The sequence below is a fragment of the Panthera leo genome, chromosome E3, assembly GCF_018350215.1.
Source record: "Panthera leo isolate Ple1 chromosome E3, P.leo_Ple1_pat1.1, whole genome shotgun sequence".
NCBI lineage: Eukaryota > Metazoa > Chordata > Mammalia > Carnivora > Felidae > Panthera > Panthera leo.
Genome location: NC_056694.1, coordinates 25,200,221 through 25,216,773, shown reverse-complemented (window position 1 = coordinate 25,216,773; position 16,553 = coordinate 25,200,221).

Sequence of the window (16,553 nt, the reverse complement as noted above, 5' to 3'; positions counted from 1 at the left end):
CTGCTGCTTCCTGGCCCCAGCCTGCACAAGCACAGGTGAGTGAAGGATCTGCCCTTTGGGGATTCAGGAGTCCTGCAGGACTCCTCCAGCTCTTTTCTAGGGTGCCCCATCCTGCATTCCTTCCATGGGGTCCAGGAGCTCTGTTTCCCCAGCCCTGCCTTGGGGCCCCCACTCACTCACTCTTCCCAGGGCCTACGTATCTCTCAGCCTCACCAGGGTCTAGGAGCCCTCCCCACACTTTATAACCTCCTCCTGCCATCCACAGCCCTCCCTGCTACTGGCCTGTGGTCCTGTGAGCTTCCCTTCACTCTATCCATCCTTGGAGACCGAGATGACACCTGAAGTGGGGGGCACTGGAGGATGGGAGAAAAATGGGCAGAGGGAGCTGAGCCTGAGGGTGGGGGAAGCACATATTGTCTTTTGCTCACCCACCCCAGGATCACCCTTGAAGGGTTCCCTCTGTAGCTACTTACTTCTGAGGTGCCCAGACACACACATGCACAGAGGAAAAAAACAGACACCGCAAGCACAGATACACACAGGCATGGAAACACCCACAGCATCATCTGGGACTCAGGTATGGGGCTCATGGACAGGCTCACAGACAGACCCAGACTGCAGACATAGCCAATGACACCCTGAGAGGAATACACACACACACACACACACACACACACACACACACAGAGATACACACAGAGGGATACACACACACAAAGGGGTACACACACTCCTTCTTCAGGGTCGCATGAAATAGCCCCATGAAACAACCTCAACACACACTGGACACACACACACACACACACACACACGGAAAACACACACACATACACATACAGGTATGATCAGGAACACCAAAAGGAGCCACAGATTCACACACATGCAACCAATACACACACAGACAGGAAGTACAGATACATACAGATACACTCCCTCAGGGATACATGTGATTCAACAACATAATATAGCCACAGACAGAGAATTACACAGCAAACATACCCTCATTCAGAGACACAGACACAGATACACATGCATACACAGAAGACACTTGGGTAGTCGAAAGGCAGAAAACTCATGTCCACAGTCACTATACCCACAGACACAGAACTCACAGGGGCACAATGCAGATTACACACACACACACACACACACACACACACACACCGTCCAGGACAGCTCTGGCACTCCAGTGGAGGCCACTACAAGAAGAAGGGGTGCACAGACTCTGGCATGACCTGCCCATCTAAGTTGTCATTGAAGGGGTGTTTTCATGGATCCAACCCACTGCTGGGCATCTGCCCCATGTCAGTGCCTTATTGAGGGTTGTGCCTAGGCCTAGACTCCAGAGAGTGGCCAGGGTATGGTGGCCACAGAGATAGGGGCACAGGGTAGGGACAGGGTACACTTAGGTGAGAGTGCTTCATGGGGCCAGGTCAAGTGAGGTGAGTCTCCCCAGGACCCTTGGGGTGTGTCAGAGTGGGCTGTGCCCTCTCCCACAACAATAGCACTAGTGGCATCATCAGGACTAGTATATGACAGCATTATGGTCACCACACAGATGAATGGCCGTCATCCTGAGGTGGAGGAGCCGGGCTGTGACCTTGCTGCCTGGTTTGGCTCATCTTCTGTACAGGGTGACCTGGAGCAAAGCTAGGTTGTGGTGCCAAGCATCTCCGTGGGCCCTCCTCCCTCTGGAGTCTCCAGGCTCCAGCTTCCCCTCTCCCAACGTCCCCTCCAAGACCCAAGTCAGCAGTGAACCTTTTCTCAGCCTGGGTACAGCCTTCCCTGTGAGGGCTCTGAGCCCGGTTCCCCATCTGTGCAAGGGGTTGGAGATGGTACCGACCACTGGGTCCTGAGAGATGATGTCTGCAAAGGAAAAGGCTTAGCACAGGCCTGAAACTGGAGGGAACTGTGTTTTCCACCTGTGTTACCTTTAACAGCTGTGCAAATATAAGGCACCAGACCGGGAAGGCACATGCCCCATGGAGGTAATGACACTGATATCCCCTAGTGCTCAGCACATGGCTTTCTCTTGTCCTCAGCACAGTTCTGGACACCGGCATGGCCACTCCCATTTTACTGAAGGACACCAGCCCAGGGTCACACAGCTGGTAAGCAGCAGAGTTGGATCTCACTGGGCTCCTGGCCCTACCCCCAGGGACCACGAAGGACTCCCCAGATGGGAGGCTGACTTTGGCTTTGGGGACACTTCCTCATCTCCATGAATTATCTCACTTGTTCAAGGCCCCCAAACTCTGTTAACTGCTTCTTCTTTCCCTGATCCCTGCTGCAGTTATACTCGGGATGACCCTGGCCACGCTTCATGGAATTCCCTAGGCCCCCTTATAGTCAGGGCCCTCTCTCCCATTCACTTTTAGGCCAGTCGGACTCTACCTCTTCTGTAGCTGGTCTCTCCTTGAGACCAGGAGACCAGGACAGCCCAACACTGGGGCTCGTTAGGCAGGCAGCAGCATCTAAACGAAATTGAACACTATTGGGTTTTTACACCTGTTCTGGTTTGGTTTTGCTTGTTTTGTATGGTTTCTTTGTATTTAGGTATTTAGCAGTGCCAGAATGGGTCCTGTTACAATACATTTACGTAAAAATAAAAGTGAGGGGGTTCAGAGCAATGATTTTCAGCTGCCTTGGGCCTGAATGAGTTGGGGAAACATTGTGTCAATCATGTAGGGAACTCTTTAGGAAGTTCAGCTCAGGACAGGACCCAGGAGAGATGATCACAGTGGGTTTGTCTAGTCACCTGGGTCCCTGGCCCCTGCCCACCTGCTTGGCCCTCCCTGCCCAGCACAGCTGGTGCTGCCAACAATTGGGTGTTGTCCCAGGTCCCTCAGGAGGGAAGCTGATGAACTATTTTTCTTAGAATGCTCTCATTCCTGGAGACCTCAGGAGATCCCATGTGAGTCAGTTGAATTCTCCCCCTGTAAGGTTCATAATGTACAGCCCATGCTAATTGATCAGAGGGTCACACAGATAAGTGACAGATCTACCACTGTTTGTGGTGTTAAAATGTCTAGGTCAATTAGAGCTGATGTGGGGACCAGACAGTCTTCTCACACCAATATTCCAGGATATTCCAGGCCAGGAGACATTTTTGATTACATTTTTATCATGCTCCTATCATTCTGTTCAAATATAGCTCTTTTTCTTTGGGATTTCTTGATTCATATTCTACTTCTAGAGGAACTTCTCAATTTCTAAACATATGGGAATTTCTAGTTACCTCTTTATTAGTGATTTCTAGCACATTCCATTACCAAAACATGCTTTGTGTGATTTCCTTCCTCTGAAATCATTTCATTCCTTTGAAATTTCCCTTATGGCCATAATAAATAGGGTGAATTTTTGTAACTGTATCCTCTGTGCCTAAAGTGAATGTGTCCTCTACAGTGTTATGTACATGTGGACACATATATGGATATAGCTGTGGGATTCAGATGGTTTGCTATCAAGATCTCTATCTTGTGGATGTTCTATCTGCTTTGACTTGCTGAGAAAGGGTTAAACCTTCCTGTCTGCTTGCGTATTTGATTGTTCTTGCAGTTCTGTCCTCCTTTGCTTTCCCTGTTGTTCAGCTATTGCCCATGGGAGATGGGAGTTCAGAAAGGAAGGAGAGAACACTCAGAAGAGGTGACAGGGAGCTGGGCTGGGAGGGCCCAGAAACCAGAAGGTTGGCCAAGTTTCCAGAGAGGAACTGTCATTGGGATGGCACGTGGTGGTGCACCAGGTGGGAAGTGGCTTTTTAAAAATGAGGTCACATGCGGTGTCCATATTGTTCTACCAGGGGTGAGGGCGGCTGACTGGCCGAGAGAGAATATAAAGGTTCTGGGTTGCTAAGGCAACACCCAGACAGTCTGGTGAGGGCTTGGAAGAAGAAGGATCTTCCTCTGCTCCACCTGCTCCTGAGAGTCCATTTAACCTGCTGTTTGTGTCCTGCTCACCTAGTGATTTACTGACCTGCTGACCTACTAACCTGTCTGAACCCTCCCCCCTCCCCTCTTGTACTTGATCTGATCCTGGTCCTGTCGCTAACCCCCTTCTTCTCCTGACACACCCCTTCCCTAACCCCACCCCCTTTTTATACTCCTCCCCCCTTTCCCACCCCTCCCCACTCCTCCCTTACCCACCTACACCCCATCCCCCATCTCCACCTCCTGCCTGGAACCCTAGAGTCCCCTTAAAGGACCAGGACAGCAAGGTGCAGAGGCTGTTTTTCTTGTGTTTGGGTGTCCCAGTTACCCAAACACAAATGTGAGTAAACATGGGACATTGGTGGATTCTTCCTTCCTATTGGGTTCTTTCACACTGTGGTTAAACAACAGCTTTTCCATGGGGCTTTTGATAGGACCTTCAGAAGAACTTCATTTCTTCCTGAACACTGAGGACCACAGGACAGGTTTCTCCACCAGCCTGAAGTGGTTGTGGCTACAGCTGTCCACATCAAATTCTGGGTCCTGTCTGTGCTGCTTGGTCCAGAAAGAGCAATGTTGACAGGATGTAAACCCGAACATAGTAGGTTTATAGTGTCAAGAAGGAAAGATTTGTGAAGATATTAAAAAAGCTATTGAGCTGATTGACTTAAATAGGTGTTTCTATGATGTGTGAATTATTTCATTAAAGCTGTTTTTAAAAATGTCAAGAACTCTTATTTAATAGGAACTATGGGTATTAGACTGGCTCCTGGAAGCCATGTTAAGACCCTGCTTCAAGCTTTGTAAGCTTAGGGTCCATCTTATATGTAGTTCGTTTTCCTATCAGCACATTGTTCATATTTGTGAATTTTGGAAGCCCTGGGAACAGTGGTAACTGGAGCATTGGTGTTAGTACTAGAGTGTTAAAAAGTGAAATGTCTTTGAGCTCTGTGCTTCCTGGTTTGTTGACTTTTAGCAACTTCTGAATCATCCCTTTGCCTCTGGTCTTGGAGGCTGCCCCCAGGGACTCTGTGTCCAACTGTGTTGATAGGAGCCTCATAAGCCCAGCAGAAACTAAGTGGCTGCATCTTGCTTGGACATTTACCATAGGAAAATCACTAGGAGCAACATGATCAGGAAGTGAATGAATTGTTGTCCTTTCTTTAGCTAAGTATGTGCAAAGTGTTGATTTACTCAAAGCAAGAAGGGTTCTGAATGTCCTTAGGATTGTCCCAAATATAATGAAATACCTGGTTCCCAGTGTGACTATTTCACTCTTTCATTGAAAAGCAAAACTTGTACCCCTAGGAGAGAGAGAGAGGCAGACAGACAGACAGGGAACACCATAGAGATAAGTAGATTTCTTTAGATTGACATGTACCAGATCCTTAGAGTGGGATCTGGAAAGTCCCATTAGTCAGGAATAACCCTTGCATTGAGGCAGGATCATTCCACATGAATGCCCCCAATCTAAATAGAATCTATTCTCTTTCCTTTGAGACTATGAAGGAGGAAAATTCTTGATCGTCTTTATTAGGATTTTTCCCCTGTAGCTAGGCTGCCTCTCAGAGATCAGCTCGTTCCCTACATCATCTCTGAATTCTTCCATAAACTAACTTGTCTTGCATTTCCCACCTCCACCTACTCATGGCCATTGACTGTGAGAACCTAGCGTTACTGGCCCCATTGGATCTAATCTAGTTAAGAAGCATCTACTGATATCAGCAGCCAGACAGCTGCCAGATGCACCAAGAGTGCCCATGGCTGAAGATGTTTTACCTTCATGACAAGATGGCCTCTGTCCTTGGTGCATTTGAGCCCCATGACCAACTATTGTGCTGACAGCTATTGCTTTCTTTCAGACAGTGGCTACTCAAAAACAGTGTATATTTCCCACCATTACACATTTTCATGACCTCATCTCTGAGAGCTGAATACAAAAATGTTATAGATTTCAGAGGCTACTTTCTAGACAGGTTTATGTGCCAAAATTAAGCTTGGTATGTGAATTAGTATGAATTGCATCACGAGTGTTTTGCTCCTAAAAGACTTCTAAGTACAATTTTTGTAGAATGATATGTGTTCTGCTCTTTTGGTGACCATATCCAGGAATTTTGTAATCTTTTAGAAATTAATTTTCAGAGTTGCTGTCAATTAATTTTGGCACAATACCATGAAATAGAAACATGAATTCCTTTCATTGGCTATTTGGAGATGTGTGTTCAACTAACTTAAAATCCCACAGATATTATCAAAATATACAAGATCACCTGATTATGCAAATCTTTATGTACCTCAGAAATCTGACATTTTGAGCTATGATTCAGAATCAAGTGAACATTGAAAGAAAACATCAAGAAGTGAACAATAATGTGTAATTTATTTATTTTTTGGAATAATAATCCCATATTATTATGATAACAGCTGCCCATCTCTCTCAGATATATCTGTATCTGTAAACCTCTTTCTATAGAACAATCTCATTTGTATCTCTAGTACATTTTTTGTTTTTCTTTCTCCCATTCTTCCATGAATTTGGGGCATATTTTGGAGATGTTCCAAAGGATTTTATCCACATAATTCATGAGTGTACAGTAGAAGTCATTGACTTCTTATCTACTATAAATTTGCATTTTCTTACTTTTTCTGTTTTACATTGGCTTATAAATTCTTACTATTAAAACACAGTTGCAATGTGTTTGTCAGCAAAGTAAAATTTCTAAGTGTTGTCTATTTTTCCTACAGCTTCATTGTCGTATAATTTGTATATAATAACAACACCTTTTTAAAGAACATAGTTTGTTGATATTGGACATATGTAAGCAGCAATGAGACCATCACCACAGTAAGATAGCAAACACAGTAATCACTCCCAAAAGTTTGTTCCTGCTCCTTTGTAAGCCATCTGTCCTCTTGATCCTCTATGAGGAGACATTTGAGAGGTGTGCTTATAACTTCCTGGAGGCTGGTAGAGGGTTCATAAAGATGATTCTTTGTGACAGATATATTGTAAATATCTTTAAGAATCCTCATTGTCTCCAATATTATCTCAGCCTGTCCATATTTTGCCTGACCATTTCCCCCTTGGCTCTGATGTTTTGAAATTCTGTGGAAACGTAACATTAATACTGCCTCCATGGGAACTTGTGCTTGTCTAATTTACCTCTGGAGAACTGTTTTCACTGTGAGTATACTCAAGTACCTTATAGATAGAATTGTAGTCATAAGTAAGCAGAAAATATTATAGCCACGGGACCTTTTATATGCACTCAGTATTATAAATTTCCCTCTACTACATTCAATTTTCATTATCATTTAGATTGAAATACTTTACAATTTCTGTAGAAATGTCTTCTTTGACTTATATGGGCTTTTTAAAGAATTCAACTGTAATTAACATACAGTGTAATATTAGTTTCATGTGTTCAATATGATTCAGTGATTTCATGCACTTGTCAGTTGCTCATCATAGTGTACTCTTGATCTACTTCTCTTTCACCCATCCCCCCACCCGACTCCTCTCTAATCCATGTGTTTTTGAGAAGCTTGTTGTTTAATCTCATTTTTTTGGTCATTCTCCAACTAATAACTTTGTTCTTGATGTCTAGTTTGAGCCATCTGTGGTCTGAGAACATTGTATGATTTTGTTTACTTTGTTCAGATCTCTCTGTGACATCTCAAGTACCTGCTATAATTTTATAATGTCTTCAGGGAATGACTCTGGTCAAGGAAGCACTTTTTGCACTTTCTGGAAATGTTCGTGGTCATTTATGTTGCTGCTTGTGTGTTTTCTCTAGCCATCTCCCACTTCCTTTCTGATTTGAAAACCTTTGTTGGTGGTGATGTGGGAAAAATCATAGGACCTGATTTGATGGCATTGTCAGTTCAGGAAATAGCTGAATGCATAAGACATTTCTACAGTGTTTCTGGTGAGTCAGAGGCATATTTTAGTCCCAAGATTTTGCCTTTACTTTTGTTTTGTCTGAAACTCTGAAACAGAGTGATCCTGGACTTTATTATGGCTATTGGACTTTACAAAAAATAATTGCAAGTAAATGGAGCATTAGTTATTAATTTAAAATAAGTCTGTCATTTCCATTATTGAAGATTGGTAGTTTTGTATCTGTTTAATAGAATGGAAACATAACTTTTGGTCAAAAATAAGATATCTACCTTAATTCTCTTCCTTAGAAATGGTTGTTGAAATATCACCAAGTAGAAAAGAAATTCTTTCTATAGTTTGTTATAGTTCTAAATTTTTATTATACTAGGCCATGGCTACATTTTTCTAGAATGTCTCCTGAGGCAGAGGAAATAAAAACAAAATTAAATTATTGGGACTATATCAAAATAAATAGCTCCTGCTCAGCAATGGAAACAAATAACAAAACTGAAAGACAACTTACTAAATGGGAGAAGATATTTGCAAATGACATAACTGATAAAGGGTTAGTACCCAAAATATATGAAGAAATTATACAACTCAACAGCCAGAAAACAAATAATACAATTTACAAATGGGCCGAAGTCCTGAATAGGCATTTCCACAAAGAAGATGGCCAACAGACAGATGAACAGATGCTCAACATCATTCATGGTCAGGGAAATGCAAATCAAAACTACAATGTGATATCACCTTACACCTGTCAGAATGGCTAAAATCAAAAGACAAGAAAAAACTAGTGTTGGCAAGGATGTGGAGAAAAAGGAACCCTCATGCACTTTTGGTGGGAATGCAAATTGCTGCAGCCATTTTGAAAAACAGTATGGAATTTCCTCAGATAATTGAAAATAGAACTAACCTATGAGGCAGTGATTGCACTACTGGGTATTTACCCAAAGGATACAGAACAAAAAACTACTACTAAAGGATATATGCACCCCTGTGTTTACTGCAGCATTATTTATAATAGCCAAATTATGGAAGCAGCCCAAGTGTCCATCCATAGATGAATGGATAAAGAAGAGGTGACATCTATATCTATATCTGTATATCTATATGTATATATCTACACACACACACACACACACACACACACACACACATGAATATTAGTCAGCCATAAAAAGGAATGAAATCTTACCATTTGCAACAACATGGATTGATAGATAGGATATAATGCTAAGTGAAAGGTAAATACCATATGATTTCACTCATATGTGGAATTTAAGAAACAAAACAAATGAACAAAGGGGAAAAAAGAGAGATGTACCAAAAAACAGATTCCTAATTTTAGAGAATAAAGTGATGGTTACCAGAGGGGAGGTGGGCGGGGGGATGGGAGAAGTGGGTGATGGGGATTAAAGAGTACACTTTCCATGATGAACCCTGAGTAATGTACAGCATTGTTGAATCACTATATGTGTACCTGAATCGAATATAACACTGTATATTAACTATACTAGAATTGCAAAACTTAAAAAATAATTTATTTTGCTGACCCACACCTTTATTATAATAACACATTGGATTATGATTTTGACTTTTTGTCACGAGCTATACTTTTATAAAAAATATTGTTTCTACATCAAATTTAATTTTGTTTATCGCTCATCTAGGTAAAGACTCGAGTATATGAAGGTAACATTTCAGGCTTCTATCTTCCTTGTAATCTTTTCTTTTTAAATCTTTTTTAAAAAAGATTCAAAAGCCTGATGCGGGGCTTGATCTCACAAACTATGAGATCATGACCTGAACCAAAATCAAGAGTCAGATGCTCAACCAACTGAACCACCCAGGTGCCCTGTAATCTTTTCTTAATACAGCTGTTCAATGTGGTTTCTAATTCAGCTAGAGGTAAAGACATTGATTTATCTGGTCTAGTTAGCCCGTTAACTCTTTACATTTAGTTTTCCTTGTTTGCATCCTAAGCGACAGCACAGATTGAGTTGCCCCCAGCTGAGACACGTGACCAGGTAGAAAAAAAATCAGATAATTAGGGAGAAGTGGATGAGTTTAATTCTGGACAGAAATGTTTAAGAAGCCAGTGACAGGAGTATTTTGGCATGACCTACCTATTGGGGGAAATGTACAGATTAAGGCACTATCTGGGCCTATCAAGAAGCTCAAGGCTTAGAGAAGAAGTCAGATATTGTCAGGCTGAGTGTGTGTCACTAGAGAGGTTTAAAACATGTGTTATGAGTCCTGGGTGGAGGGAGCCTCTAATGCTAGTGGAGAGTGAGTGAAAGTGAGCAATATGCAAAATGGGGCTAATGGATTGTGTATGGGCTTCATGGACTTTGCTGATTAAGTGACTTGGCACATAGTGTGTCCTCAAATGCTAGTGTTACTATGGGGAATACAACACTGCTGGTATAGAGAAGGGTGACCTCAGGGCAGCAGAGCTCTCACATTATACAGATAGAAGGTAAGTTTGTAGTTTGGGACCTATCAGAAGACTCTGGAGTCCTGGGCTCTGTTCTAGGTGCTTTCCATGTGCTATCTACGTGTAAGGTGAGTGTTTCCTGCATGGCGTTTACCAGTAATGCAGGTGGTAATGTTTGCATCTTTGGTTTTCACCACCTTGTGATTTGGGGAGATGAGGAGTTATCCAGGGTCCTAGCCACTACGTAGTAAAGCTGAGATTTTACCCAAGTGTGTTTGATTCCAAGACCATACCCACCTGAGCATCCTGCCCTGGTTCTCATGAAGGGACCCTGTGGAGCAGCAGAAAGACATTGGAGGCCTCTGAGTGCCAAGTGACATTTAGAATAATTTCTCTCTCAGTATTTCTTTAAATGTTTATTTACATATTTTGAGAGAAAGTGTGTGCATGAGTGGGGGAGGGGCAGAGAGAGAGGGAATGAGAGAGAATCCTAAGCAGGATCCATGCTGTCAACATAGAGCCTTACATGGGGCTCAATCTCACCAACCGTAAGATCATGACCTGAGCCAAAATCAACCAACTAGGTGCCCAGGCGCCCACCTCTCTTGTTATTGTTAATAAATTAATTAATTAATTAATCTATTTATTTAAAAGACTTACTTCTTTTTGAGAAACAGAGTGTAAGTGGGGAGGGGGCAGAGGGAGAGAGGGACAGAAGATCCAAAGTGGGCTCTATGTTGACAGCAGTGAGCCTGATGTGGGACTCGAACTCATCAGCAGTAAGATAATGACCTGAGCTGAAGTTGGATCTCAACTGTCTGAGCCACCCAGGTGCCTCTTTCGTTATTTTTAAAGGGTGGGTGAAGGTGGGGGAAAACCTGGAAGAAATTAGGTGGGTTATATTTTCTTTCTGACTTTTTTTTTTTAAAGTAATTGCACTGATTTGTTTATTTGATCATGAAGGACAGAATATATGTATGTAGGATACTTGACTTTTCTTCATTTCTCCTCTGGTGATGTCAGCACAATTTGAACTGTTCATATATTCTAAGAGGAATGTTGCTTAATGATGGGATATTAGGGGGCTCCTGGGTGACTCAGTCGGTTGTGCATCTGACTTCTGATTTTGGCTCAGGTAATGATTGCAGGGTCATGGGATCAAGCCCAGTGTTGGACTCCACACTGAGCATGGAGTCTGCTTAGGATTCTCTCTCTCTCCCTCTACCCATCACCCACTCATGTGGTCTCTCTCTCTAAAAGAAAAAGAAATAGGGAGGGGGGGGAAGAGAAAGGAGAGAAAAAGAGAAAGAAAAATAAAATGCCACTAATTAAAACTTGCTTTCTTCAGGGACCACAGTAATGCCAAATGTTTTATGTGACCACAGTGCCAGATCATGTGCCTTTGGTGTTGACACAGTGGGTAATTTGATTTTACTGGTTTTGGTACTAATCTTAAGAGATTGCTTTTTTATCTTTTTGGTTAATTTAGATCAAATTTATGAGAAGATTAAGTACTCCATGAAGGAAAATGCAAACCTTGCAGAAAAAATATCCATTTGTGAACAGAAGGTATAATCATCCTCCCCCCCCACCTTTTTTTTTTTTTTTCATTTTCATGATTTCACCTGGAATTGTGTTCACTTCTGGTTCACTGATTTTGCTGTCTCCTCTTTCATCCTGATGTCCCGTTTCATTCCATTCTATACCAGGCTAAATTCAAAGCAATCATCACATATGTAAAATACCACATTCTTTATTTCTGTAATGACTTACCCACCAGAGGCAGGTTTTTATGTCACCATAATTAATATTTTTGAATTCTGAATCTTCTGTTACATATTTGTGTAGATCAATGGAGCAAAGAAATGTGCTCAAGAAACCATGTGGCAAAATAAGTTTCCCTCTTACGAGGCACATAGATGAAGATAAAAATCCCTTCTTTGTCCTGGGGCACCTGGGTGGCTCATTCAGTTAACCACCCAACTCTTGGTTTCGACTCAGATCCTGATCTCATGGTTCATGAGTTCAAGCCCCACGTCGGGCTCTGTGCTGACTGTGGGGAGTCTGCTTGGAGTCAGCCTGCTTGGGATTCTCTCTGTCTCTCTCTGTCCCTCCCCTGTACATTTGCTCTCTCTCTCTCAAAAAATAAATTAAAAAAAGTATTAAAATCCCTTCTTTGTCCTTTAAAAATGGAAGTAAAAGTAATGAATAAGTATTCCTGATGACTATATGTTTTGTTGAAGAATAACAGTGAGGCACTTGAGCACACTAATGAATTTTTTAATGATATCATCCAAAGTGTGCATGATTTGTGGCAATCTGAGGTAAATCAGAATGTCAAGAATTGGGACTTCCTGAGTGTTTTGCTACGGAGAGTTAGCATAATTTGATGTTTGAGCCCTTTTGGTCATTGGATGAATTGAGCCCCTCAACCTTCCATGCTGTTCACTGCTGTTTCAAGCAGTAACATCACAGTGCCTAAATAAATAGGTTTTATTAATTATTTATTTATTATATTAAAAAAATAGCACTTTACTTAAGAGTTAGGCAGAATTTGTTTTCATAACCCTGGCTTAATTTTTATATCATTCAGTGCTGCTGGGAGAGAGCACTAGAGGTTTCTAGCCATGTTGAACAGTTATGTTCCTCTTAATGCAGAGCAGAGAGTTTTGAAAGTGAATCTGGTGACAATATTTATCTTCCATAAAGAAAAGTCATTCATTTGAGCTGTTTGGCTTGAAAGATTTTACACTTTCTTCCCTTTGTCTTTGTTATCCGGTGACAGTCCCATTGTCTCAAAAGCAAGATAGTTGCTCTGAAAAATTTACACCTTCCACTATTCTCTTCACCCTTCATTTTTTTAATGTGTCTCACTTTTCTCTTTGGCCCAAACTGGATCAACTGTTTTTGTTTTTTTTTTAACGTTTATTTATTTTTGAGACAGAGAGAGACAGAGCATGAACAGGGAAGGAGCAGAGAGAGAGGGAGACACAGAATCCGAAACAGGCTCCAGGCTCTGAGCTGTCAGCACAGAGCCCGACGCGGGGCTCGAACTCACGGACCGTGAGATCATGACCTGAGCCGAAGTCAGACGCTTAACTGACCAAGCCACCCAGGCACCCCTCAACTGTTTTTAATGATACAGGGACTGACTGTGGGGTATGTTCTATTGACAATGCTTCTTTGTGACACATTGTCCAGTGTTTGTTTGGAAAGCCTAGTACACATTTTGTTTCTATCCTACTTGCAAGCTGGGGAAAGAAAAACCTACAAAGAACTTGAAAGGTGCTATTTTAGTAAACACTTCAGAAGTTTCAGAAGTAAATTCCCTCTACTTCCTGCAGGATTTCCATTGTATACTTTAGCTTTGAAGAAAAACAAATCTTTCATGCCTTAGAACATTAGATTTATATGTTATCTACTGAGTGATCTTCTTGGGAATCAAGTCACTAAAGAGAGGGTTTTGCTCAGGTTCACCTCCCCCTTAATGAAATTCAGACCAGCGAAGTGAAATGGAAGGCTGAAGAACATCCTGTGCAGAAACAAAATGCTCAGCTTAAGATCTGAAAGAATCAGGTAACAAAATTTACTATCAAACGTTATATAAACCAGAGAATTGAACATCATTACTTCCTTTTTAAGTTTCTCTTCTTTAATTGTGGTAAAATACATACATTAGAAAGTTTCCCATCATAAACATTTAAGTGTACATTTTAGTAGTGCTAAGTACATTCACATTCTTCTATAATCATTACATCTTTCTCAAATCTGTCTTAAAGTCAGGAGATACCAGTGCATGCATCAAGGATTTGATGCAGGGAGTCTTGACATCTAATAAATGTAACCTGGAATAGGTGTTGCTTGGAGGGAAGAAAACTGCATTTAGTAGAATGAGTTTGTTCTGGGAAGGTAAAAAGTGGCTTCCTGCCTTTGGAATTCTGTCCTTTCTCCTCTCCCCCCTCACGGCCACACTCATGAGAACAGATGCACACACAGAAGTAAACTGTTTTATGCTTGACAGGCAGCAAAAGGGAACAGGGAAACAACTGTGATACATTGAGATGTGTGGAAGGGGCAAAGGAAGCCGAACGGGAAACGTGGAAGAAGAATGTAGATGTTCTTGATGGAATGTGTGGACGAAGACAGAAGCTCACAGAAGAGTGAGACTTTCAGGAGTTAATTGTTACAAACACTATTGTAAGAACAAATGTGTGAGACAATGGGGATAATTATACTTTCTTTGAGCACATTTAACACCAACCATACTTTTACCATAGTAATCAGTAAAGAACTGTGTTTCTCCCTTCTGCCTTGATTTCTGTGATCTGCATCTTCCTTCACTTTGTGGAAACCTCAGGGTTCATTTTCATTGTCCTTTACATTTCAGTCCCATCATAGCAACATGACTGCCATATGTCTATAATTTTTTGTTAAACTCTAGACATTGGATAGGAAATATTTGGAGAAGAATTCAGGTATACTATGATGGTATCTTTCTGCGGATGAGATGGGAGTTTATGTCTGGTAGGAGATCAGGGGCACCAGCAGTACTGAATCCTGTGAATTCAGTTTTCCTTCCTTTTCCTCTTTCTTTTCCCTTCCCTTCCCCTCCCCTCCCTTCCTCCCTTCCCTTCCCTTCCCTTCCCTTCCCTTCCCTTCCCTTCCCTTCCCTTCCCTTCCCTTCCCTCCCCTCCCCTCCCCTCCCCTCCCCTCCCCTCCCCTTCCTTCCCTTCCCTCCCCTTCCTTCCCTTCCCTTCCCTTCCCTTCCCTTCCCTTCCCTTCCCTTCCCTTCCCTTCCCTGCAATCCTTTTCTGGAAGACAATATTCTGAAGGTGGGCCAATTCACATCATTTTCTTTTCATCAGTGTATTTTGCATTCTTCTCAACTGGTGTCTTTGAGGCAGGTGTCAGGAGTTCCCTTGTGAACTGTTGAAATTTCCAGTAGGTCATGGTATAGTGTGAATGACACCATGTCCAAGAAAGATGTCTCTATGGCAATGTCATGGCCCCAGCCTTGATTGAAAATTCAGGGCTCTTGGGAGAAACCAGACAAGTCAGGAACCCCTGCTTCATCCTTATGTGCTTAATTGTGATGGGCTGGTCAGGCTTGGTTTTGTACATTGAAAAGAAATACGCTTATGCAGTCCCAATCACAGGAGCCTGAGCCTGGGAGGGCACTTAGTGCATCTCATGTGGGCTTTTTTATATTTATGTGATGTATTGATGAGTAGGAATAGAGAGCTGTGAAGAGAAGCTCAGAGTTTCCAAAGACTTGCCAGCATGCTGGAGTTTGAGTTTGTTTAGTCCCTTAATGGGGGGGCATCAGTGCTTCCCCCGGTTGTGTTTGTGGATCTGTACATTTATGGGGAAAGGGAGAGGGGACATTTGAGTCCTGCCTTCAGATTTGGGGGAGAGAAGAAAGGCAGAATTTCACATGGGCTACCAGGTAATCTATGTTTCTTTCCCCTCATAGGAAGCTGGGATTGAAAGAGTGGGAGCAGGTGGAAGGGGAGAAGCAGCTGTCAGCCGCAGAGGAGAAACTGAAATTAGCTGCAGAAGAGCTATGGAACTACAAGTGAGTTCAGCTCCTACCAGCAGCTCACACACGTCCATTGGATTATCTTGAAACTTTGTACAGGGTTTAGACCCAAGTAGCACACAAATCTATACAAATATTCAGGAGACATTTATTTTTATAGAGACTTCAAGAAGAATGTGACATTTTCCAGATGTTAAGTTAAAAATATTATTCTAAACCAGTTAAGCCACTAAAGATTTCCTGATCCCCATTGTTGGCCAGACTGTGTGGAAATGTGGTTCCCGCACACGTTTCTGGAGGTGCTGGAAATTATCACAAACCTCAGGAAGCAGTTTGGTGGAGGATGAATCACATGGACAAGTATGACCATCCCATTTTAGAGACCCACTTGTAGTAGCTGTGAGAAATTGGTAAGGATATAAGGGAAAGAAGACTTGAATTTTATGATGAAAGATACTCATTGCAGGATTAGGGAGCTGTCGCCACTGGTAAGGAGACCATGTCAACGCAGAACCCCACAGGCATTAAATAATAAATCCAAGATGATGTAGCGATGGCTTTGAGTTTTCTGTACTCTTCCTCCTCATGTGAAATGTGTCTTATATGATTGGATCGTGTGTATGAGAGTTCAGTTCTTATAATGGGAACCTGGGCCAATTAACGTCACCCTCAACATGGTGCTTCATCTGATGAAAGCAATTGCACTCCCAGGAGAAGAGTAGAAGAAACACAAGAACAGCTGCAGCAGTCAGAGCTCACCTT